Source organism: Vicugna pacos, chromosome 6, assembly GCF_048564905.1.
Source record: "Vicugna pacos chromosome 6, VicPac4, whole genome shotgun sequence".
NCBI classification, from domain to species: Eukaryota; Metazoa; Chordata; class Mammalia; order Artiodactyla; family Camelidae; genus Vicugna; species Vicugna pacos.
In genome coordinates this window covers 46,920,244-46,945,272 of record NC_132992.1, presented here as the reverse complement: position 1 = coordinate 46,945,272, position 25,029 = coordinate 46,920,244, and the positions used below count along the sequence as shown (strand labels likewise).

The following is a 25,029-nucleotide window of genomic DNA, read 5'->3' as shown; positions in this document are numbered from 1 at the left end:
GACTTCACTATAAATCTCCTCTGCAGCCGTCTCATTGTGTTTGGACTGTGAATGCCTTGTCACTCCTGCATCTGACTGCAAATCATTAATCTTCTAAATTAGAAAATAAACATTTTCAGCCATAAAATATGGAAATGCTTTTATCGTATATATGCAAAACTGGTACTCTGATATAATTATAATTAATGCTTTGTCTTTTTAGACCCGTAATGATGAACTAGATGATTAAAACAATACACATCATGGGTAGAAAAGCTCACTATATAAAAGTGAGAATTTTAAAATATGATCTATCCTCATATCCCAAAATTTTGCAAGAAAATTTTGGTCTTGCTTGGAAACTGAATGTTTACTTTTGAATTAAATTCACTACACTATTGTGAATCTTCATCCAACATTCTTTTGTGAAAATTATAATCTCATCTGACATACAAAAATTAAACACAAAGGTGAAACTTTTGGATATACACTTAACAAATAAGGAATAATTGTTATAATCTATTATGCCTTAGATCCTTACTCTGGTTCTAGTTCTAGTTTTTAATTCTCCTAAAAAAAAAAATAGCAGATGCATTCTATTGATATACCAGTACAGGTGAGGAAAATGAGGAAACAAATGATTAAATATTAGGTAGAGCCATATGATATTGCTATTTTGTAAATTTAAAAAAAAAACCAAACATCAGCAATTCCATATGGCTCAACCTAATGCTGCAATCAGGATCACCCAGGCTTCAAGTGGCACACTCAGGACGCAGACATAGGCAGTGTGGCTCCCGACCAGGATCAGCCTTCTGAAGTTAAGGCTTCGCTGCTCTTGAACTTTTCTCATTTCCTAGAGGCCCAGTCAGTCCCCTTCTTATCTTGGGCACTCTCTGATTCTGTTTCTTAGGTATCTTCAAATTCTTCTCTGCCTTATTTCAAAAACTTCTTTTGGGCTTTGAGTATATTTCCACAAGTATTTACTGAATATCTACAAGTTACAGGAAGGTTCATTAGACTTTTAGATCATATAGATCTTGACTGAAATTTCATGTGCTGCTATGGGCCTTTATGAAAATTATAATTCTTTTTGATCCACAACTTTATCAACTACAAGTTGAGAATGATAATGCCTATTTTGAAGGACTCAGATAAGAATTAAGATTATAGAGAAAACAGAAGAAAGTTAAAGAAACAAAGCTCACTTTATGAGACTAGTATAATTTTAATACTAATACCAGATAAGTACAAGATAAAGAAAAGAGCACCATAGATCCATTTTACCTTTGAACTGTAATTCCAAAAATATGAATAAAAAATAAAATTAAATTAATAATTATTGATTAAATAAATAAAATATTAAAGTAAAATCTTAAATATTAGCTGACTAAATCCAATAACATTCTCAAAAATATTATAACAGAATAAAATAGCTTTATCTTTAAAATACAAAGACATCCTAAGTCAGAATCAATTGATTGATAATGTACCACATTAATAAGTTAAAGGTGAAAATCATGAGTACTCAATAGAAGTATAAAAAGTATTTTATATGCTCCAACATATATTTATCATGAAAAGTCTTAAAAATTAAAAAATAGAAAAAAGTTAACTTAAGAGTATTCACTAAACAAAAACATAGAAAATATCAGATACTCAGAATCATCACTACTATTTGGCATACTACCATTATCCCTGAGTACCACTATTACAAATTAAAATATATAAAGTGTAAATATTGGAAAATAAAGTGACTCATTAAATTAACAATGGCTTGAAAATCTTCATAGAAAACTATATTCAACAGTTTTTCTATTACTCACAAAATAATTTTGGAGAGTTGCTAGAAATAAAATCAACTAAAAAAATTTTATAGTATCTCTTTAAACCATAAATAACAAATGGAAAACACCGGCTATAGAGAACTTAAAAGATCTTAAAACTCTAAAAGGACATGAAAGATCATGAAAAAAATATGAAGAGGCCTCTTATTCCCCAAATTATGCAAGTCCCATTCAATATTGCAGTTTGATATTTTTAAAGGTTTTTAAAAACTCACTATAAAATTTATTTTAAAAAGTCAAGATCCACAAATAGCTAACTTAACCTTAAGAAAACATTTTTAAAAAGGAATAAAAGAAGAAATTGCTCTACTAGACATTAAAATATACTACAAAGCCATAGTAATAAACATTGTATTTCCAGTGAACAAACAGAAAGTTATCCAATGGCACAAATAGAGGCTTGAAAGAATGAACCTTAATATATGATAAAAATGATCCAACAATTCGATGATGAATGTACAGATTGTTGAAGACATTGTATTTGGAAAACTGACTCATTTTGTGGAGATAAAACTGAATTCTTATCTAGTACCACATTCAAGAGTGTGCTGTGGATTGACCCAAGACCTAACCTGAAAGATAAAATTATGATCCTTATAGAAAAATGCCAGAAATAGTTAGAATCTGGATCAGAATCTTTTAGCAAATTTCAAATATACAAACCATTAAAAGTAGACATATAAAATTATAGTATTTATAGAAAATGCAAGAAATATCTAGAATCTTTATAAATTTCTTAAACACCCAAATATACGCATCATCAAAAATAGACAAACTTGATTTAATCATATTTAAGTACTTCTGTTCAGTTAAAATACTATTACCAAAATAACAGAAGACAATAGGATAAATTATTATATATATATACATATATAAAGTTATATAAATGTGTGTATATATATATATATATATATATAGTCAAGCAAAAGTGAAATACAGCATTTTCAGTGGGGAAAAAGTACAAAGTTACAAAAAGGCAAGGTCAGAATATTATTCCTTTTTTTTAATAGCTAATAATAAATGAAAATAAATTCAAAATTTAAGCAGGTTAATGACTGTTAAATAAACAACAATGGGATATCATTTTATACCTATTGGATTTGTTCAACACTGGATAACACCTAGTGTTAGCAGGAGGAAAAACTACAGGAACTATCATGATCTGCTGCTGATGGACACTGGGCAGCCATTCGGAAGAGCAATCTGGATCTACTTGATCAAATTAAACAAGCATAGCCTATGGCCCATCAACACTTTAGCAAGCCATACTTTTCCTAAGAAATTCCTACACAGTACCTTAAGAGGACATGTATAAATTGCTTATTGTGTAGTTGCAGCTCACCTTGCATTGAAACGGGACTCCATGACTTACTCGAACCATAGAAATGTATGTAAAAGCACCATACATCACTTATTGACCTTGTTTCTAAATGCTCATGAAATCCCTTCATTGCTATTTTTTCCCTCATCTAAGGACAGATGCAGAAGATCCAGTGAAGGACATGAAGAATTTCTAGGTGTAATGAGCCTGCTTGATAGACTTAAAAGACTTACTAGGTCAAATCACCACCACTGGGACGCAGAGCCACTCACTAATAGTCCCCTGGACTGTGGCCTGAGTCACTAAAATTTAGTAGGTTGTTACCCCTGTATAGCCTCACCTACCTAACAAACATGGGGGATGGAGAGAAAACCATATAGGAAAATAATGAGATAAAAGCAAGAGAGGCATAAATATTAAATGAAAATACTAGTATACAGATAAACCAACAGAGCAGAGCAATTTGCCCTACAGGGACCTAGTAACACTACACAAACTTGATGATAAATTTGAGTTGTAGCTTAAAGAATGATTAGGCTTTGGAGTTCCTGCTCTACAAAGAGTTTTAGCTCAAGGTAACAGCCCTTCTAAAGGATATATAGCATGTGAGTTCATAGTAGAAGGAAGCAATAATACATACACTAATATTGGCATGCACAACTGTGATAGGATAAAAATCCATGACTGGAAATCATGATTTGTCAGATCACAGCCAAAATATTAAACTGTGTTTAATCCTTTGCTATTGCTTTGGTTAGCTACTGCTGCAAAAGAAATTATGCCAAATTCTAACCCAACCATTTTATTCTGTTCACAATTTAGTGAGGCAGGAATTTGGGAAGGACTTGGCTTGCTTGTTCATATCTGATCAACACAGGGTCAGATGGAGCAGCTCAGGCTGCAGGTTCCAGTTTTAAACTATCTTCTTCACTCATACATCTGGAATCTTGATGGTCTTTCTCTTTCTCATGGAGTCCCTCCTCCAAGTTCTCTTCATGTATCTTGTGCGTCACAAAGCATGATATTTTATACTTTTTACATAGCAACTTGTTTTCAAAAATCAGAAAGTATAAAATTGCAGGCCAGGTAAGGGCTTCACCAGGAAGCAGTGCAGCATCAAGTCCACCTAATTTGATCAAAACTATAATATGTGCTAGATTCAAGTGGCTAAAGAAAGAGACAGGTTCTTGATGGGAAACAGCCAAGTTCACATAGCAGAAGAGTATGTGGAATGAGAGATACTGTTCTGTAAACATTTCTGAAAAATAGCCATGGCCATTAATGGGGAAGACATTAAAGGTTTTTGAGGATAGAAATACCTTAACACTTTTAGTGTTTTAAGACTAAAATCTCTGGTCAGTTGTGACAAAGAGATGAGTGGCAAAAATACAGAAATACAGAGGAGGGAGGGAGAAAGGGAGGGAAGAAAGAAGTCAGGCAAATTATTAAGAGGCTATTACAATATATTTCAGGTAGAAGTGATGAAGGTCTAGGTTAGGGCAAAGACCACAGGGATGAAAAAGTATGAGTATAGGGTCTATTGTGTTGGAAGCAGAATTTTTTATAGACTGAATGTGAAGAAGTTGGAGAAGTTAAAGATTTAAATTGTTTTTGATAAATCTGTATGATAAAAGAATAGAACAGCTGACTGATGTAGAGACACTTGGGAAAGAACAAGTTTGTTGGATCTGAAGTTCTATTTGAACAAAGTATGTTGCTGTCAAATTGTGCAAATGGAAACATAGGTCCAGGTCTTCTACCTTGGGACTCTGAGATGAAAGTTATCTGTAAAGGGGTGACAGTTTAACTCATGAGACTAGATAAAATCACTTATGGGTAGAGTAATCAGAAAGAAGACAGAGCCTAAGGCAAAATACAAACTAACTTAACTTTTTCCGTATCTGCTTTGGATGAAGTCTTTGAAGTTTTTTAGGTCATAATAATGTTGATTAATTTGGACATCAGTCAGTCCTTGGCTATATTGAGTGTTTTAATTCTAATTTATATGCCAGAGGTGTTTTCATGTAAAGTTATTTCCCAATTCCTCAAATGACATAGCAAACATTTACCATTCAGAAATATTATTTCTGAATCCAAGGTCTTGTTTTACTTTACAGCGTTGATACTGGAACATCATTATGTTGACTTTTTTCAACTAATCATTGTACTATTGTATTTGTATTATGACAACTGGAAATAAAGCAAATTTTAAAAACTGGCAAGAAAGAGTTGTTTCTAGATTTTGTATAATTCATGAAAACCCAGAAAAAATAATCAAACTTTATAATGAAAGTCATAGGTAATATGCTTTTATGGATTTTTATATGGGAAGTTGTCAAGGTTTCAACTCTGTTTCATGAATCAGGAAAACTTCATTTACTATCCACTTGAATTACAGTTTTTGTTCATCTTACTCATAGAAATTACTTTTTAAAGACTTTATCCTTTAAATATGTTTTCCAAGCATCACTCTAATATCCTTGGAAGTCAGTGTGAGAAAGAGTTGTGGTGAAAATTAGCCAGCAACACATGAAGTGGAGCTTCAAAGTAGATATATTAAAGTACTGAGTTCAATTTTTTCTTTTATTGGCCACTTTTGTTTTAATAATTTTGATTATTGCTTAGACCAATGACAGTTTCGAGTATAGCATATCAAGTGTTTTTGCAAAAAGAAAGGGAATTGAGTATATAATCTACAACCAATGTGTCTAAATTTCAGAACTTTGAATGAAGACAAATAACATGAAACAAATGTATATGGATGTTTAAAAAATGATTTCCTAGTATTTCTTAGCGTTGCAGGACTTAATGTTAAAAATGCATAAGGTAATTCTACCAAGGATTTTGTGACAGGAAAGATGGAAAGGTATTAGTTAAGTCATTATGCAGGTATATTGATAAAATGTGATGACATACAGCTATTTAAATAATGCAGAGGAGAATATAAATGGAGGTAAAAACATTTAAGTTATATTGTTAAAGAAAGTATGGTTGCCAAGTAGTAATTCTAGTTCAAGATGACTAATTGAACATGTTGAATGCCCCTTCCAAAATGTAAAAATGAAAACAAATTAATCACAGCATGGGAAGCAAAACCAATGCCACTGGCAAGGAATGAAGAGAATCTATTTTGCAAGACATTTTCTGGACGAATACTTACTTGTCTTAGATATTTATCTCTCTTAGGGATGGAATTATCGAGTCATGGTAAGTTCACATTAAATTATGTAAGTAACTAGCAAAATGTTTTTACAAAATATGTATGAGTCCCAGTTGCTCCATAGCCTTAACAACACTTGCTATCATTGGTCCTTTTTAATTTTAAGGAATCTAGTGAATGTGTAGAAGTATTTTATTTCAGTTTTAATTCGCATTTCTCTAAAGATTAATGAAGTTATTCGCCTTGTATGTGTTCAATGTCCATTTTTATATCTTTTCTTATGAAGTATGTGTACAACCTTTTATCCATTTTTAATTAGATCTCAAGTCTTATTGAGTTGTAAGAATTCTTATTATATCTGAATGGAAATGTTTTGATATATCTGATACATATAATAAATATTAAAGGGAAATGAATATTAAATATAAAATAATTGTAAGATGAATATTATATAATGAATGTTAATCATATAAAACCATGTATGAAACTATGAAATACAAAACTTATATGCATTTTCATACTAAGGCTATCTTTCACACAGAAAATAATTTTAGCTTAATAGAGTTCAACATACCTTTCCTCTTTTATAATTAGTGTTTTTTTGCATCCTATTTATGAAATCTTTGTCATAAAGTCACATATGTTCTCTTTTATGAGATTTAGATGTTGGCTTTATGGTTACATGTATAATCCACTTTAAATTAATTTTTGTATATGGCGTGAAGTCTAAGTTGAGGCTTGTTTCTCACATATCGGCTTCCAGATGTTCAAGCACAATTTTTTAAAAGACTACTGTTTCCATACTTAATCCCTTTGATAACTTTGTCAAAGTTCAGTTGAGAATATATGTGGAGACCTACTTCTGAACTCTTATTTTCGTTCCATTGTTCCATATGTCTGTGTTTATAGCACTGCCAAAATGTATTATTTTAGCCTTATAGAAGTCTTGAAATCATGTAGTTTAAACCTCTTTGTTCTTTTCTCAAATTTTTTTGGTTATTCAATGTTACCTGCATTGCCACCTAAGTTTTAAAATCAGCTTGTCAATTTCCTCTAAAAATATTGATCTATGGATCAATTTAAGGAGAACCAACATCTTAGCAACATTTAGTCTTCCAATTCATGATCATTGTATTTCTCTTGATATATTGGTATATTCTTTACTTCTTTCAGCAATGTTTTATATTTTTTCTGCAAAAGGTCTTGTAAAGATTGTGCTAAATTTTTTCTTAAGTATTTCATGCTATTGTAAATATTTTTAAGTCTCACATTCAATTGCTCATTGATAGTACAATAGTATATGGAAGTAGGAATATATCAGTTAGAGTGCAGTCATATAGAGAAATGCAATTGATTTTGGAATATTGATATTTATCATGCAGACTTACTAAATTCACTTACTAGTTCTAAGTTCTAAGTAGCTTATTGTAGATTCATTAGGATTTTCTATGCTCAAGATCATGTCCTCAAAGAGTTGTAATAGGTACACATTTTCTTTTATTTTCTTACCTTATTAAACTTGTTAGGACTTAAATTACAAGGAAGATTGAATAAAAATTGAAAGATCACACTTGCCTCATTTTCTAACTTATAAAGAAATTACTCAGTTTTTCACCACTATTTGGCTAGCTACAGGTTTTTGAAAAAATCCTTTATCAGGTTATATTTTTTAATTTGTTGAGAGGTTTTAATCATAAAAGGATGTTAACTTTATCAAGTGTTTTTCTACATACATATGAAAATTATTATATAATTTTTCTTTGTTATTCTGCTAGTACTGTAATTAATTGACATTATTATATTCAAAGAAGTCTCTTATTCTTTTACTATATGAAGAACCTATGAAGAAATACCCCTTTCATTCCTAATAATAATAATTTTGATCATTTCTTTTTTCTTGAATAGAAATAGTTTTTACTTTTTCTAATTTTTTACTAATTTTCTCTGTCCATTTCTTAGTTCATTAACTTTTACTCTTATCATTTTCTTTCATCTAGTTTATTTTGAATTTATTTGTAGTCTTCTTTTTCTAAATTCTTAAGGAAAAACTTTTAAGTAAATTATTTTTTCTGGCTTAGTATGTGTTTAATGCTATACATCTTTTCAGTACTGCTTTAGGATCATTCAATGAAACTTGATGATGATGTTTCTATTGACATTTAGTCCAAATTTTTGAGCAGGAATATCAAGCCAAAGGATACTATTTGAGATGACAGAGCAATCGGAAAAAGACATAGATGCATGAAAAATAAGAAAAGAATATAGAACTCAGGGCCTAAAACTCCAATAGGAATTCTAATAAAAGTTCCCAAATTGAATAGCAAGTGAAATAGTGGGTGGAAAATAAAGAATTACTGCAATATATAGTCCAGAGGTGAGTCACTGAAAAAAGGAAGAAAATAAAGAAGAGGCTATTATAATAATATAATAAAATGAAATAGGATAAAATTCTATGTTAAGGCTAAGGCTATGAGGGTAGAAAAGACATTGACAAAGGAATCCTTTTTAAGGGAAAGCAGAATTGTATTCCCGTTTGTTTTCTACCTTCAATGTTTATTTTTATTCACTTTCATTGTTAAAATTGTATTTCCTCAGCATTTGTTCTTTCACATCAGATTTTCTTTCTTAACCTTCCTCTTTCAGTCCATCCTCTAGAAATTATTTTAATATTTTTATCTGAAAATATATACTTTAGAACATGTTTTCTTGAAGTTCTGAGGACACTGGGATCCCTGAGACCCATTTTCGGGAACTCTCTCCCTGTTTTCTCACATTTTTGTGCCTTTCTTATTGTGTCATATTTGCATTTATGGTGCAAAAGCAATGATGGTGATACCTCAGCGAAAATCAAGGCACTGTCACCAATTGTTCTGGAAGCCATTGTGTTCTTCACCACCACATACAGCAGTAACTATTAAATGCCAGATTCGCTTTTAAATGTCCCTGATAAACCATTAAATGATAAGCTACAACTTTCTCTTGAAACTACAAAAGTGGAAGTGATGTGTTCAAAATAAGGCATTAACTGATGAGGACAAAGAGAACAGAAGAAGATGTAATAGCAATAAAACATTGAGATTTAAAAAGTAGATAGGTATGCACTATCTCCCTTAGGAAACATTTTATAATCTTTCCTTTTCTTTCATGGCCTTGACAGTTTGAAGAGAACTGGTCAGCTGTTTTATAGAATGTCCCTCTATTTTGATTTGGGTGATGTTTCCTGGTGATTAGAAAGGGACTGTTCATTTTGGCAAGAACTCTGGAGGTAATAATATACCCTTCTCTGTGCATAAATACATGATACTGATATGTTCTAGTATTGCTAATGTCAAATTTGAGCACTTGGTTAAGGTGTTGTCTGCAAAACTTCCCCAAAAGTTATTGTTTCCTCTTTGTATTTAATAATCACCTTGTGAGACGTTTCAATGATACTGTGTAAATGTCTTGTGTCTCATATTCTTGCCAACTAATTTTATCATGCAATGATTGATTTGCCCCCAACAAATTATTCCTGTGATGTTTGCCTAGCTCTGGTTTTCTATTTTTAATTATTTATACATTTATTAATTGGAATTTTATTGTAATAAAAAGTTGTACATGCTCTACAATTGATTGAATGACTGATTCCACTTGTTAATATTAATTTGGACTTACAATCGAATATCAATTTGGACTTAACAATCACTATATTCTGTGGGTTCCATTTCAACTCTAACACTATCTATTTCGTGGTTGAAATTATCCTAGCCTTGGTCATCTGTAGCTCCTTTGTATTGGTTCAATGTCCTTTAGACATGCCTTCACCATTTTTACATCATATAGGTACTTCCTAGAACTATAAAATATTTTAATCTTATCCTGTATATATATGACCTTGTCCTGGAGTCAAGTATTTTCTCCACAGACTCGTTTCTTTTCTTTGAGAACAGCACTGGGCATTCTATGTATTCATTGCTACTGGGTTTTCATGACTTCTAGGGCCCCTCAGCAGACAGAACTAGGAAATATGTGTATACTACATTAAAACATGCATATATATACATTTATATCTCAATCCATCTGTAGATGATTGATAGATAGATAGACAAACAGACAGAAAGATAGAAAGACAGATAGACAAAGCTTGTATTTCTGTGAATATCTCCAATTACAACCTAACATCACAGGGTTCATTTCAGCCTCCCCCTTTCCACTTTTTCTGTGACAGTAAGAAACATGGTTCTCATTATTTATAATATGTATATGTATTTCTTCAATCCTAATATAAAAAGAAAATAGTTTTAGAACTGCTAGCCCATAGCTCTATGAAAAATAAATTTAATAATTAGAACATGATATTTTATAGTTATCTTTATCTTTAGTCTTACAGTTTACAGTCAAAATACTGCTTTTCAACATTTCTTAACTTTCTTTTCTTCACCAATCCCTTCAGTGCATATAACATTTATTTGTAATACATTATTATATTTGTAACAAATGAGCCTTGTGTTCAATTTTTATATCCCTTTTTCATGTAAGAAAAGTAGCATTCTATATATACCCTTGCTGTTTTTGACATAGCTTCATATCCTGGAAATCACTCCATATCAGTTCATAAAGATCTTCCTCATTCTTTTGAACAGTTGCATAGTAATCTACTGTGTAAATATGTCATAATTTATTAAAACACTATCCAATATATGAGCATTTAGGTCAATTATTTGAAATCCCTCAAATGCTAAAATAAGTAACGTTTCATTGAGCACGTTCTTTTTTTCATATTGTGGGAGAGGCAGCATCATGGTAGATTCTTATAGGGAGAATTGCTCTGTCAGTGCACATGCAGGTTTTTCAGCTACTGTCAAATTCCCATCAGAAGGATTGTACTGTTTTGTACTCTAACAAGCAATTTATGAAACAGTATTTCCTGAACACAATGCATTCTCATAACTTTAAGTTTTCCACTATTTAGTTGGCAAGAAATGGTGTTTCAGTTTTGTTTGATATGTATTTATCTCATTGTGAACGAGTTTGAAAATTCTGTCATATCATCGATTGCTTTTATAGCTTCCATTGAGTTGTATTTTCATGTGTTTTGCTCATTTTCCTCTGTGTTTTGATCCTTTGTTCGTCAGTTTTAAGAGTTCTTTATGTTAGTGATGTTTGTTCTCTTTCTGTGCTATATGTTACAAATATTTCCTCAGTTTATCAGCTACTTTTGCCTTTGTTTATGATGGTTTTGTTATTATAGTTGCTCTGTCATGCATTTTTTATGTCATCAAATTTATCAGCAATTCTCACAATCTTTGGATTTGAGTCATATGCAAAGAAGCACAGGATATTCAATATCTTGTAGTAACTCAAAATGAAAAAGAATATGAAAAGGAATATATGTATATATATATATGTATGACTGGAACATTATGTTGTACACCAGAAATTGATACAATATTGTAGACGGACTATACTTCAATTAAAAAAAAACAAGAAGCATTTATCTATGTTTTATAGTAGCTGTATAGATTTTTAAAAATACTTAGATTTGTAATAAGTATGAAATTTATTCTTGTGCACGGTATGAAGCATGGAACTTTATCTTTTTTCAAAATGCCTACCCGGTTGCCCCAATACTATTTATTAAAAAGCCCATCTTTGTCCCAGTGATTTGAGTTGCTAACTTTAACATATACTGAATTTCCGTATGTACTAGAAACTATTTCTTTTCTAATTTTTTTATTCCCATGGATGTACTTGTAACTTCAGTTAGCAGCGTTACTTTTATTTTAAAATTATATATATACATATAATGTAATATATAGTTTATTAAAAAATAAGTCATTTTTGAAAGCCAAACCAACTAAAAACAAAAGCCAGAGAGCCAGTGTTTTTCTAAACTTAGAGAAGTGTGTATTTGAAACAGTGTAAAGGCTACGCTAACAGTGGATTTCTTCCTATCCTCACTTTTTCCAAATGTCTTTGTTTCTAATCTGAAAGAGTAATGTATATTCACTTTCAAAAGATACTTTCTCTTGTTACATGATATCATTATTTAGAGCAGCAGCAGCTGGTCTTACTGTGCTCACCTGTGCTAAAATTCTGAGCATATGGCAATTTGAACTGCAAGATTTATTTTTTGGACTGGAGCACGATGCACAGAAATGGAACTTTTGGAGAATAATAGAGCATTACACTCTCACTTCATTAGCTTCAGTGGAACTAAATTATGTTTTCACCATACAACATCAGGGATTAAGGCCATGTCTACACATGCAAACTAAAGTGAAGGAATTGAGCAAACATCTGGAAAATTTGAATAAAAAAGGAATGTTACCTTCAACTAATAAATACTTTAAGAGGGCTTGTAGGCAAATCTACAGGTAACTGCCTTAGTTTTCGATTTGATTTAGCCCTTGTAGCCACAAACTAATAGAATGTCTGTGCAGTTGGTTAATTTTATATGTTAAATCTTTACTACTGCTTCACATATTTTTTATTATTGTTGGAATTGTTACTTATGTTTATACCAATTAAAATACACTGTATTTACTAAAATATACTGAGAGGAAGAAAATATTAAAAATTACTTAGGCATAATATAAACTAAAAATACTCTGCCACTTCTAAGCACTTACATAGCTCAGAGTAGAAAGTGAAATTTCAAAATCTCCTTAGTCTTTGGGAGCATACAACACACATGAGTAAGATAAAAGCTACGTACAAAAAAATGTTTTCAAATAATATAAATGAATAAGTAATTAAATACTTTAAACAGAAGAAACAATAGTGACCAATATTTGATTTTGAAATAATTGATACATTTATAAATTAAATATGAATTTATATTTTGGCTTATAGACATGTTGCATAAATCTTAAGATTACATTGGAAGATGTCAAGCTTCCGAAGGTCAAAATTGGGATTAAAATTACAAGAATATAAAAATGGCATTATTGATCTCAATTGTCTTATTACATTTAGAATATAGAAACCATTTCCTAAGAAAAGGGGAATACTGACCCTTTGGAAATAAAACATGTTTACATATTTTCTCCAAACATAATATATTCTGCCATGTTAAAAGTATATTTGTGTGTCTCCAATGAAAAAAGTTAGTAAATAGAAATCTGAATTAAATAGAGTTGGGAGACCAGCAGGAGAACGCTCATGCTCTGTGACTATCACATAACTCAACAGGAAGAAGAAAGACTCCTCTTTTTCCTTGGAGGACTTAGTCAATGTAACACCATGGATTCTTTGTTTCCTATAACCCTCTGAACTTCCTTTTCTTCTCTATAAAATCATTGTCCTTCTCTTGCCCTGGGGGAACTGTCATGTGGCTCACCATGGTTGCAGACCTGGAATTACAATTCTCTGTAGATCCCACATAAAACCATTTGCACTGGAGAAATATCCGGCAGTCTATTTGTTTCAAGTCAACTCTAAACTGTTTTTGCTGTTTTTTATTATGGTCAGATATAGTCTTTCAAAACTTCTATAATAAGGCTATATATTATTCTATCATGCCTTGCATTTTGAGCAAAGACTTGATAAAAACAAAATATATCTTAAGTGTTTTGCTTATAATGAATTAATATTAGCTTAACAATTGGCCTTTAAAAGTAATATTTGGGGAAAAATTACACCCGACAGCAACACTTCTGCTAGCTAATTAAAAAGATTGTCAAGAAGGTCCACTTGCCACTGCTGAGCCAAAGGAAAAGGCTGAATATTTGCAGCATCAAGATTTCCGCCTGATTAGAGGCAACTGAGTTCAATGCATAGAGAAACAAGCTGATATTCCAAAGTAACCAGAATGTTTCACCTGTAGAAATCAAGCCTACGTAGGTTTTAAGATGTAAAAGAATGGCTAAAGTTACCTCCTCCTACATAAAAATTACCCCCCAAATTAGGTGCTCCAAACAACAATAAACCTTTCTCATGATAAATTTCTCTGGGACAGGAATCTGAAGTAGTCCATTGGTGCTTCTGGAACAGGTTCTCTTACAAGGTTTGTTAAAAGATAAAATATTAAAATTTTTGAGAGTTTGTTTGAAGAAAAATTGACTCATACTGGGCAGCACTCAATCTAGCAGACAGAAAGGAGTTTTTTGAGATGAGCAGGGGAAGTCTGGGGAATCAGCCCAAAAGGACAGATGGACTCTGAATTGTTTCTAGGGCCACGTTTCTGTTCCTGTAAAGCCTCCGTTTGTAAGACAGGTACAGTTGTTTTTAATTCCTCAAAAAAAGTAGGTTGTAAACTGAATGATATCTAGAGGCTGACATGCCCTTCCAACTACATTATCCTCAGTGTGCATCTTCATATCAGGGAGATCTTCACCTAAGACAGAAATCAAGATAGTCTTGTGTTACCGACTTACAGCTGCATGTCTTTGGTTTGTTTTAGGAAATCTTTCCACAAAGGCTTCAGAACGTTTTTCTTTCCCTCTGGGTGTATAGTTTCACTTTAGCTTAGGGGAGAAGGCCTAAAAATAGTTCCTGTCAGGCTCTGAATATCAGCTTCTAATTTAGCCAACTTCTGGTTATAGAGCTACTTTAAAAAGTATCTACCTTCCTACCTACCTATGTATCCATCTCCTTACAAATACCTTGTCCGGCTCATCTGGGAAAAGCAGTAAATATTCCAGGTAGTATTAAACAACACCTGAGATACAAAAGGCATCCCCAAAGAAGGTGTAGAGGATACTACCTTCCCAGGATCCAGATACAATCCAAAAGAAAATGAAAATAAAGAAGGACTTGGACAATGCTCCTGAGAGGTGGGTCTCCACTGGAGTGGACCCCATATTTCTGTCTGGCTATATTTTAGGAGTCCCAAACCTGCCAGTTGTCAAGCCAAGTTCTCAGGACACAAAATAATACAAACAGGAGGGTGTAGCTATGGGAGAGAAAAGACTGACAACAAATGGGTGCCTGAGAGCAAATTCAAAACTCACAACTCAAAGATCTAATTCTTACAAATTTTTTTTTTGCCAACCAATCTGAACTCAGAAAGAAAGAGGCCACATAAAATTTTACCTTCCTCTCTTAACCAGCAACTACAGATAAAGATCCAGAAGATCTGATTTTAGTAAGAATTCTCACCCTTTGCTTGCTTCTGCCAGTTTTCCCAGGATCCCATGTGCAGATTCCACAGAGAATGGAGTGTCCTAGCAGGTCTCATTCTGACCACGAGAAACTTCAGCAAAGAAAAAATAATTCCCCCTCGGTCCTTTATAGTGAATGCTTAGCTCAGATCCTTTTTTCCCTGAGGTACCTCGTAAACGCATAAACTTATCTAGGTTAAACACTGTCCGTTGTGGCCACCGTAATTCAAGATTATTTTTGGTATGGATAATCTGCTTGTTCAGCCTTTATAATTATCTTCACCTGAAGCTTCACTCTAGACACATCCCAGTTTAAGTCGGACCCAGATCAACCCTGAATCCTGTCTAGTTTCTAAAGAGGATTCACTTCAACTCCAGTCCCAGTTTGGTTTCTGATTTGAACCCAGTCTGACCTTGGATTTAGGCTTTTTCCAGTCTCTATCTGATCTCCAATTTGGACCCAGTCTGACTCCAAACATAGTCCAGTTTCTAAGTTGGACTCATTCTGACTCCTGCTGATTTCCAGACCCCATTCAGATAAAGACAGGCTCAAAGTCTGAAAGCTCATAATGCAAAAGCTAGAATCCTAGGCGGATTTAACCCATGACCTCCAAAGGCAACACAAAGCAGTCAACTCAAGGGGTTCAAGAGGTACCCCTACCTGGTTACTCACTGCTCCTGGGGCTCATCAGGGGTCTGCAAGTCTCTCCTCTGACACCAGCAAGGTCAAAGGATAAACTGAGACATGTTGAAAATTTTAAGATTTTTATATGAACAAAAAAACCAATTCAAATTGGGCAGCATCCAATCTAGCAGACGGAAAGGAGCTCCAAGGAGCTGTACAAAAACGAAAGACTTACAGACAGAAGGGAGCAGGCACAAGGAAGTTACACCAGGCCAAAAGTCAGGTTAGTTATAGCAAGGTTGCTTTCCTTTTAGGGGACGGCAGAAGTCCTTCAGGCAGATTATCTAACTAATGCTGATCAGGTGGTTCCTGATTGACTGGTTTAAGATTCTGTTTCTGAGACAGCCAAACAGTAATTAATTCTCAGTTTGCTGATGTGGGACTTAACACAAGTGACTCCGTTTGGGGTCTGGTGTCTTGTTTTCAACAGGTTGTAGTCAGGATATTAGCCTGGACTACAGTCATGTGAAGGTCTGATTAGGGCTGGAGGATCCATTTCCAAGATGGTTCACTAGAATGGCTGGTGAGTTGATGCTGGCTGTCCTCAAGGGACCTTAGTTACTGGCATGTCTACCTTTCTGATCAGCTGCTTTATGGTTTAATACAAAATAGCAACTGGCTTTTTCCAGAACCAGTGGGGGCCAAAAGAGATCAGGGCAAAAGCTACAATGGCTATTATGACTTTGCCTCAGAAGTGACACTCTTTTATTTTTTCAATATTCAAAAACTCTTTTCATCATTGTTTTATTTAAAAGTAGGTAATCACCAAGCAAATGCTTAATAATATGGTATGTTTCTGAAATATTAAGATGATTAGAGAGACTAGGGAATTAATTTGTAATGTTTCTGTTTCAATTAATTGTCTGGTTAGCAGTCTACTGATTATAAAAATACAAAGCTCAAGGAATAAAAATGTTACCTACTTGAATACATGCACATACATGCCCTACTTGACTAGAACTATAAAGGCAAGCTCTTTGTCTTTTATTACTGCATGGCCAGTAGCACCTACATATTGTTGTACCCCAGAGGCACATAGTGAATATTTGTTAAGCTATATTAAAATCTGGGGACAAATCTTCTGAAAACAAATACATGAACATTCATGCTGGTCTTGCTAAGATGAATTGGCATTCAATAGTGTGCCTACACAGATGTACAACACAAAAATTTCTCAGTGCCTAGTTTTTATTGTTTTAACACTGATTTTGAGATAGGTAAGTCTTATCCTAAGCAAAATATAGAGCAGGTGAAATTATTCTTCCTTGCACTGATCTCCAAATCTTGGCTCATTTTTCCCTTTGTGGTAATCTCTCTCTTTTGCTGGGCTTAGAATTCATCTAAGGTGAAGAACTGTTTTGGCCCAGACTCCTCCTAATATTAAGCGCTGTGTCTTTCATCAAAGTCTGAAAGAATCTGACAGATCTATTTGTGAGCCTTTTGCATTCTCAGGGGGCTCTTTTTTCCTTCCCCAGGGGTGATTTTTCCTCTTTAGATACCCAGTGTTCCCTTTTCTTTAGCTACCTCTTTTGAACACAAACACTGTCACTCTATCTGTCATGTTCACTTGCTGATTGATGGATTTTTCTTTTAAATAAAACAGCTGCTGCCAATGCATTACCTAAAGACAGACAGTGCACTTCAAATGTTTCATCCCTGATTGGAAAGTCTAATAGAATCCTTTTAAGCCTTCCTGTAAACCATAGGAAGGTATTAAAAAGGATTATTCCAAGGAATTTTCCAGCCAAAAGACACATACCAGGAAATAGCTTAGCCTGAGCTTCAGAAAGACCATTCTGGCTACCAAAGCTGCTGATGGACCTAAACTGAAGAAGTTTTAACCTCTTCAAATGCCAGGATATTCCCTACCCTCTCTACCTGGCACAGGTCTGTCATACAGACCCTGTCATAATTGTCACACCTTTCTGTTTCACCTGGTCAAGCTGAGGGAGCTTGCCCTCTTCCCTTCTAGACAAAAGTTCTTTTTTTAAATGATGTGATTCTTTAGCATTTTTCTACCACTTTCTAAAGTGCTGATACATATTTTCTTGCTTTCCAGATTACTTCTACTTCTGGCACTGAGGCTTTGAAAACAAAACACACTGTTGTGATGTGATGCATATTCTTTCTTAATAGATGCAATAGCACTGTGTCAATTTTGAAAATAACTTATAAATGTAAATGCCTGCTGATTAACCAATCAGAAACTGTTCTTTAGGGCTGAAGATTTTTTCCCTATAAAAATAGCAAACACGATAAAGTTGGAAATTATTATATGGTGTGATAAATATAATAACGCAAAAGATTAAGAGATGATAATGTGTTCTAGCTGGATTTAGATTCAAGAAAGGTAAAGGAATTAGATCCTAATGATGCCAGTGACTTGTCCAAGTAAGCACGGCTAAAAGTTAGCGCTTTACAGCTTGAAACATCCCAAAACACTACTCTTCAGATCCTCAATAATTTTCAAAGTATCCAGGATTCATATGGGGAAGGGGTGAAGGAGAGATCCTGAACTGAGTATTTAACGAGGCAGAGAGGAGGACTAGGAATGATCAAAATGAATGATGAGCCCACAAGTCAGAAACAGCGGGGCTAGTCTTTGGTGACTGCCTTAACAGGCCTAGATGTATCAGTCAAGCAACACACCGAGGGGGCGCTATATGCTAAGCTCCATGCTAAGTTCCTAACCTCTCTGAGTTCATAGTCCAACAAACATACAGAGAACCCAAAGATATAATTAACCACAGTACCATTTGACAGTACAACATGATGAAAGAAACAAGACTATAAGAAAATATTTCTAACATAAATTATTTTTAGAAGCAACTGAGGAGTTTGTACAAACTAAATTTTCAGAGCATCAAAAGTAAGATATCCAAAGGAAGATTTATCAAACATCTTAGCAACAGCTCATGTTTTAAGCCTTACTTTTCTGGACTTTCCTAAAAAATATAGCTATATTTTATTTAAAAATTTTTTAAAATATGCATTATTTAAATAAACATTAGATGTATTTTAAGTTATCAATTTTAATTTTAATATGGTAAATATCAACAGATATAACTCACACAGACAAATCCCTTTGGAGTCCTTAATAATTTTCAAGAGTATAATGGGGTCCTGAGACCCCAAATTTGAGAATTGTTTGACAAAGCAAATCAATACTTTCAGTCTTTTTTAAATTTTATTTTGAGGAGGGAATACCCTGCATGTTTAACAAAGTTTTTGTAATTCTTTTGTGTTGAGGGATCCCTTAAATATGACTGGGAATGGTCGAAAACATTTTTAAACGTGTCCTAGAGCAGTCAATAATCAACAGCTCCTCCTGGGTCAGACTATTTATTTTAAAAAGGGTATTTTTCCCCCATAACAGCCAAGCTACTCTGGAGGATGTCAGGCATGCAGAGAACAAAATGATTTGATTTTCTTACCACCAGTAAAATTACGCAGCATCAGAATATCTGGCTTCATGAAGAAAAAGTTAAACACATATTAATTTCAGAGTTTTACAGGCCCAGCTGTGTCCTCTGTAGGAAGAACACCATGGTATGCAGTACTCTGTGCTAAAGAGTTCCTGTACAACTAACACTCTCTTCTGGCCCTGTACTGCTATTATGGGCTAGAAAAACCACACCTCTACAATGACAGCTTCAGCTCCCTCCCAAAGGATCTAAAGTCATTGTGCATGGAATATTCACCAAATTTCCACCAACTACCAGAACTGCACATTTATGAGGTTCTGAATTACTTCATAAAATACTTCATTAATGAATTAAATGTTCTACTTCTCCTAAAGAAGGATTATTTGTCTTTAATTCAAGCTTGCACTGCCGTCTGAAAGGCTCAGTGTTTGTTTTCCACTACTGTCTATGGCGGTGAATACTCCATTGAGCCCTCAGATCAATATGGGTTTAGGGTTGGAAAACGTAGCTCTTATTGAGAGATCCTGTGGAGGTGCCTCTGGGCACCAACCTTACTAGTATGACACTGCCCTTAGGCAAGCAAGAGAGGCCACTGCATGGACCTTGCAGTATGGAAAATCTTATTTTGGATTTTCTCTGGCCAACTCCGCACCCCTACTCTCCATGGGAAAAAGAGTTTCAAGGGTCAAGGGATATATCTACCCCAAGAATACTTTCCCCATTTCTAGACTATGCATACTGAAGGTCTCAGAATTATCTGCACAAATGACCCAAACCTTGTTTCTAGGACCTGTTCTGTCCTCTCCCCTGAATCTTTCATGCCCAGAGTATATGTGTATTCCTAGGCCCAAGGGCTAGCCAAGGTTTATAGGGTTTGAATATAGAATTTGAGTGTTCAAGTGAAAGTATCCATATAAATACCCAAGAGGGCCTTCCCTGCACAATACAGAACTTGATGTGGGAAGTGAAGGGGTCATGATGTGGGTTATGACTACATTCTAACATGGAACTCAAAGGAGCCTACGATTTAAAATTCTAAATTCAATTCTATCCTTCCAGGTCATTGAGAATGTATATTTGTCAAAATAAGAGAGTCCAGAGCATAGATTATGTAACAGTTTGATCGCTTACATTTCAACTTCGGGATTAATACATTATCATTGGGGCCTCCATTTATACTCTTGCTACAAGCACCAGACATGTTAGGAGTGAATGTGACCTCTACCTTTCTCTTTTGGAAACAGTTGTCATTGTATCATCCACAGTGATTCACGTCCAATCACCAGATAAGGAGCCAGTGATCTGAGGATTTTGGGGGACAGAGAACCAATACCCATACATCTCAATTCTCACAAATAATGACTAAAATTCTAGTTCACACAAGTACAATATTATTGTTGTTTCTTGAGATTCCATTTTATTGGAAATTATATTTTGGGGAGATTTATTATCAATTCACTTAGAAAAGATATCGCATACATATGTTCCCTACATGTGTTTATGAAAGCCTCTGAGCACAAAAACTACTGTTGTTAGGTAGGTGACTTATTAGCCTGTAAATCAACATGTGGCATTCTATTAATTTTTCCTAAATTCTTAGCTATAGCTCATTATCTAAGTCTTCCAGTTCATAAAGGCTTTTGAATGGCCAGCAGAAGCAAGTGCACAAAGGCATATTAACTCATTTAATATCTACTCACTCTCTTAGCTCTCCCATGTACAGTGGATGAAGGCAGAAAATTTGTCTGCTTTTGTTTATCCCCAATTGGGAAATAAATCTTTTCACATATTTTAATGGAAGATAGTCAACTGTAGTACATCGATTATCAGTGTTACTCCTGTCGTCTCTAGATGACCAGGTCCCTAATGAGGTTATTCTCGTGCTCCTTCAAAATCCCTAGGTCCTTTCAAGCAAAATTATATTATCTATAAACACCAGCACCTCCAAAAAAAGATGTAGCTCCAATTCCTCTCTTCTAGTTTTCATTCATTCAGCATTCTGAGTAACTACTGTCAGTTGGACAGTGTATGGAAACTGGGGCCACAATAATAAACAAAACAATGCCTCTCCTATCATGGAACTCAGATTCCAGTATGTGCGACATGTGGAGAGGATAAAAGTGATATATCAATAAACATACAATATTCCAATCTTTGGTAAGTGCTTTTGGAGGAAAGGGAAGCAAATTAAGCCAGGAATGGAAGAGATGGTGTTGTAAAAGGTGATCAGGAAAGATTTACAGGTAACGTAATACCAAAGCACACGTGAAGGAGGTGAACAAGAAAACCATGTGTATAACAGGGATAAGAGTTTTCTAGGCAGAAGGAACAGCAAAGGCAGAGTATGAATGTGCCTACCATGATTTGAGAAGGGCAAGGTCACAAATGGAAGACGAATGAAATGGAGAGTCAAAGGAAACTAGGTCACAAAGTTAGAGGAAAGAAGGTTTATAACAGGACTATATTTTTCTCTGATCCATTGGGGAGGTTCATAAAGAGGAGTGAATTATAGTATATGTTTTAAAATGATCTTCCTGGATTCTACCTTGAGGGTAGAATTTGTGTTTATAATAATTAGGATAGGTTGAGTTACGCTGCTCATAAACATCTGAAAAACTCAGGGACTTACAATCATAAAGCTAGTTCTTAATCTGTTCTACATCTACATTGTTTGCCAAAAGGGGATTATGATCATTGCAGTTACTCAACCAACAAAACCAACAGACTTGCTTTCACACCCAGAGTATAAAGACGTGACAAACGTGCACTGACTCTGTCACCTTCTGCCCCTAAGTGACACTATCACATCTGCCCACATCTCACTGGTCCATGCAAATCACATAACCTTGAATGCATTCAATTGGGTAACAAATTTCAATACTAAAATATGTTCAAAGCCAGAAAAGAGATTTTTTTTTTAACACCTTGACTGACCAATATTCTTCCCTTATGGTCACAAATATTTGGTTCACTCCCTTCCTCCCCATGCAAAATACCCTCATTCTCTCCCCAAGAGGGAAAACTCAAAAGTCCTATTCAATATGACTATCAGATTTAAAAGCATAAAGTCTAATGTGTGTGTCTACGTAAATCTAGATGTGCCTCCTCTTGTTTTACTGACCTAAGAAATACAAAAATAAGAAAATACACACAAAAGAAGTCATGTGATGACCCTACCTACCCTATACCCGCTGGGATCACGGAAGAGAAATGGACTGACTAAAATAAACATTCCTACTTAGAAGGGAGAAGGGTTGGGGGCGGGGCAGGGAGGGGGCATCTAGAAGCCATTAAACCTTGGAAATTCTGCACCTCCAACTGAACAGCCATTGTGAAGGCTTTCTCCCTGAGAGGAGTTCTCCAGTCTGTGGTTCAGAGGGATCCTTGGCTCTGAACTTTCTGCATTATCCTCACTGGACACTTCTGAAGAAGATATAAGAAAATGTGGCCTCATTCCTCAAGAGGTGTAAAGTTCGAATTTCCAATTTATTTTTTCCCACCCCCTTAACCTCTGGAAACCGTTAAGTTTGTTCTCTATGTCTCTGAGTCTGTTTCTGTTTTGTAGATAAGTTATTTTGTGTCCTTTTTTTTTTTCCTTTGAGATTCCATGTATAAGTGATGTCATAAGGTATTTTCTTTCTCTTTCTGACTTCATTTAGCGATGGAAATGTTAGCTATCTTGATTGTGGTGGTGCTTTCATTGGTTTATACATCTATCAAAATTCATACAATACATACACTGTACATCTGAAATATGTGTAGTTTACTGTACAGGAATTATACCACAATAAAGGTGTTAAAAAAAAAAAAAAGAAAAGAAAAAGGAAATACGGCCTCATTGAGACCTGGGCAGCTTTCTAAGCTTTCTTTACCTCTCGAAGGTTTGAGGCCCAGGGACTATGTTAAGTCTTTAACAGTAACAGTTTCACAGGCTGGTAGCTCCTTTGACAGTGCAGTTCTCTCAAAGATGGTAATTTCATTTCCATTTATTTCCAGTCAGCTCCCCATGCCAATAATCTCCCTCACAATCCTTTTGGAGACATGCCCTTCTCTCTGGACATAATTGTGGGTATAAACTTCACAGTTACCCTGGGAGAGGCATTTCTAGTATTCCTAGTAGTTTCCTCTAGGCCTTCTGGTTCAACTGAAAAGATTTATGAGTGAAGAATTAATTCATTCAGAGATTTTTAAATGTGACTGATGGCCACACTTGTGTTTTGGCCCTTGCTACTGCTGTGCTGAATTTTAATTAGCATTTGTTTTTTAAAGGCCTTCACCATTTTATTTTACTGTATGGATATGGGAACCAGTTGGATCCTTTTTTGTTTGTTTGTTTTTTACAAGTCCACACATTTCTAAACTCTCTTTAACCCCTTTCATTCCTTCTAGAAAATCAATCAATTCTTTTATCTCTCCCTGTTATAATATGTCAAAATGAAGTCAAAAGTGAGAATCTCAAGTTACTAATGTTGTTGGCTTCTTCTTTGGTCAGAAGCTATAAACCCAATGGGTACAATATTTGCTTTCCATGTTACCACAGGTTAGAAATTTGCTAGTACACAGCATGAACCAGCATCTGTTATCTCCTTGACACCTACCACACATTGCTGTAACGAACACAAAATATTTTTGACTTTTGTTATTATGCTTCTGGCATATTCTGGAACCATTTCTGCGTCAGTTCGGATAGGCAAGATTAATCTGGTTATCAATCTGAAAGTCTCAGTGGCTTAAAGAAAAATTTATTTTTCTCTTCTCCTACAGATCTATGGAGCGTTTGCAATGGAGTAGGGCTTGTAATAAGAATCCTAGTGTCTAAATTATGGCAGCTGTATCAGCCACTCTGGCTCTCAGAGCTACTGCCCAGAAAGGACACATATTGATATTTATTCATTTCACTGGCCAACCAAGTCACATAACCAAACCATGAAGTTAAGTGGAGAGAAAAGTAAATTCCTACTAAACGGTCAATGTGAGAGAGATGACATTACTGAAAGTCCCTAATGAATATTACTGTGAACAAGGATGAAATAAGGGAGACCATAAAGAAAGACACTGAAATAATGCAGGCATAAAATGTCTGTAATAGGTCTGTATCGGGGGATTAACAGAAGTGGCAAGAAGTCATCCAAGTCTGGATAAATTCTGAAATGAAATCCAGTAAGTGTTGCTAATGAAATGGGATGTGAGGGAGAAAACTAAGTCAAGAATCAGTCTGGAGATTTGCCCTGAGCAAATTCGGCAAAGTTGGCATTTACGGATATGAAAATGTGGGGGAAGCCATATTGGGATGTAATATTAAGAATTCAGTTTTATGTGTTTTAATTTTGAGAAGCATGCTCTGCATTCAGTTCTCCACATGTATATGATGGCTATGTGGTTCCACCTACTCTTTCAATCTGAAACTGCATTGATGCAGTGATTACTCTTCATCTGTTTTTTCCAGTGTTCTTTGATCCGCATATATTCCAATTTTACAAGATTTATTATGTATTCCTATGTTCAGTGACTCACAATACCTGCCAGGCT

At 34.4% G+C, this 25,029-nt stretch overlaps 1 long non-coding RNA gene across 1 annotated transcript in view; it reads right to left on the bottom strand.

Moving 5' to 3' along the window:
* Positions 1-2,357: 2,357 nt before the first annotated feature.
* The window catches only part of LOC140696905 (uncharacterized), a 96,952-nt gene continuing 74,280 nt past the window's right edge, over positions 2,358-25,029 (bottom strand). Inside the window, exon 3 of the long non-coding RNA XR_012073558.1 lies at positions 2,358-2,398. This is a non-coding gene — a long non-coding RNA (uncharacterized lncRNA). The remainder of the gene's footprint in view (positions 2,399-25,029) is intronic.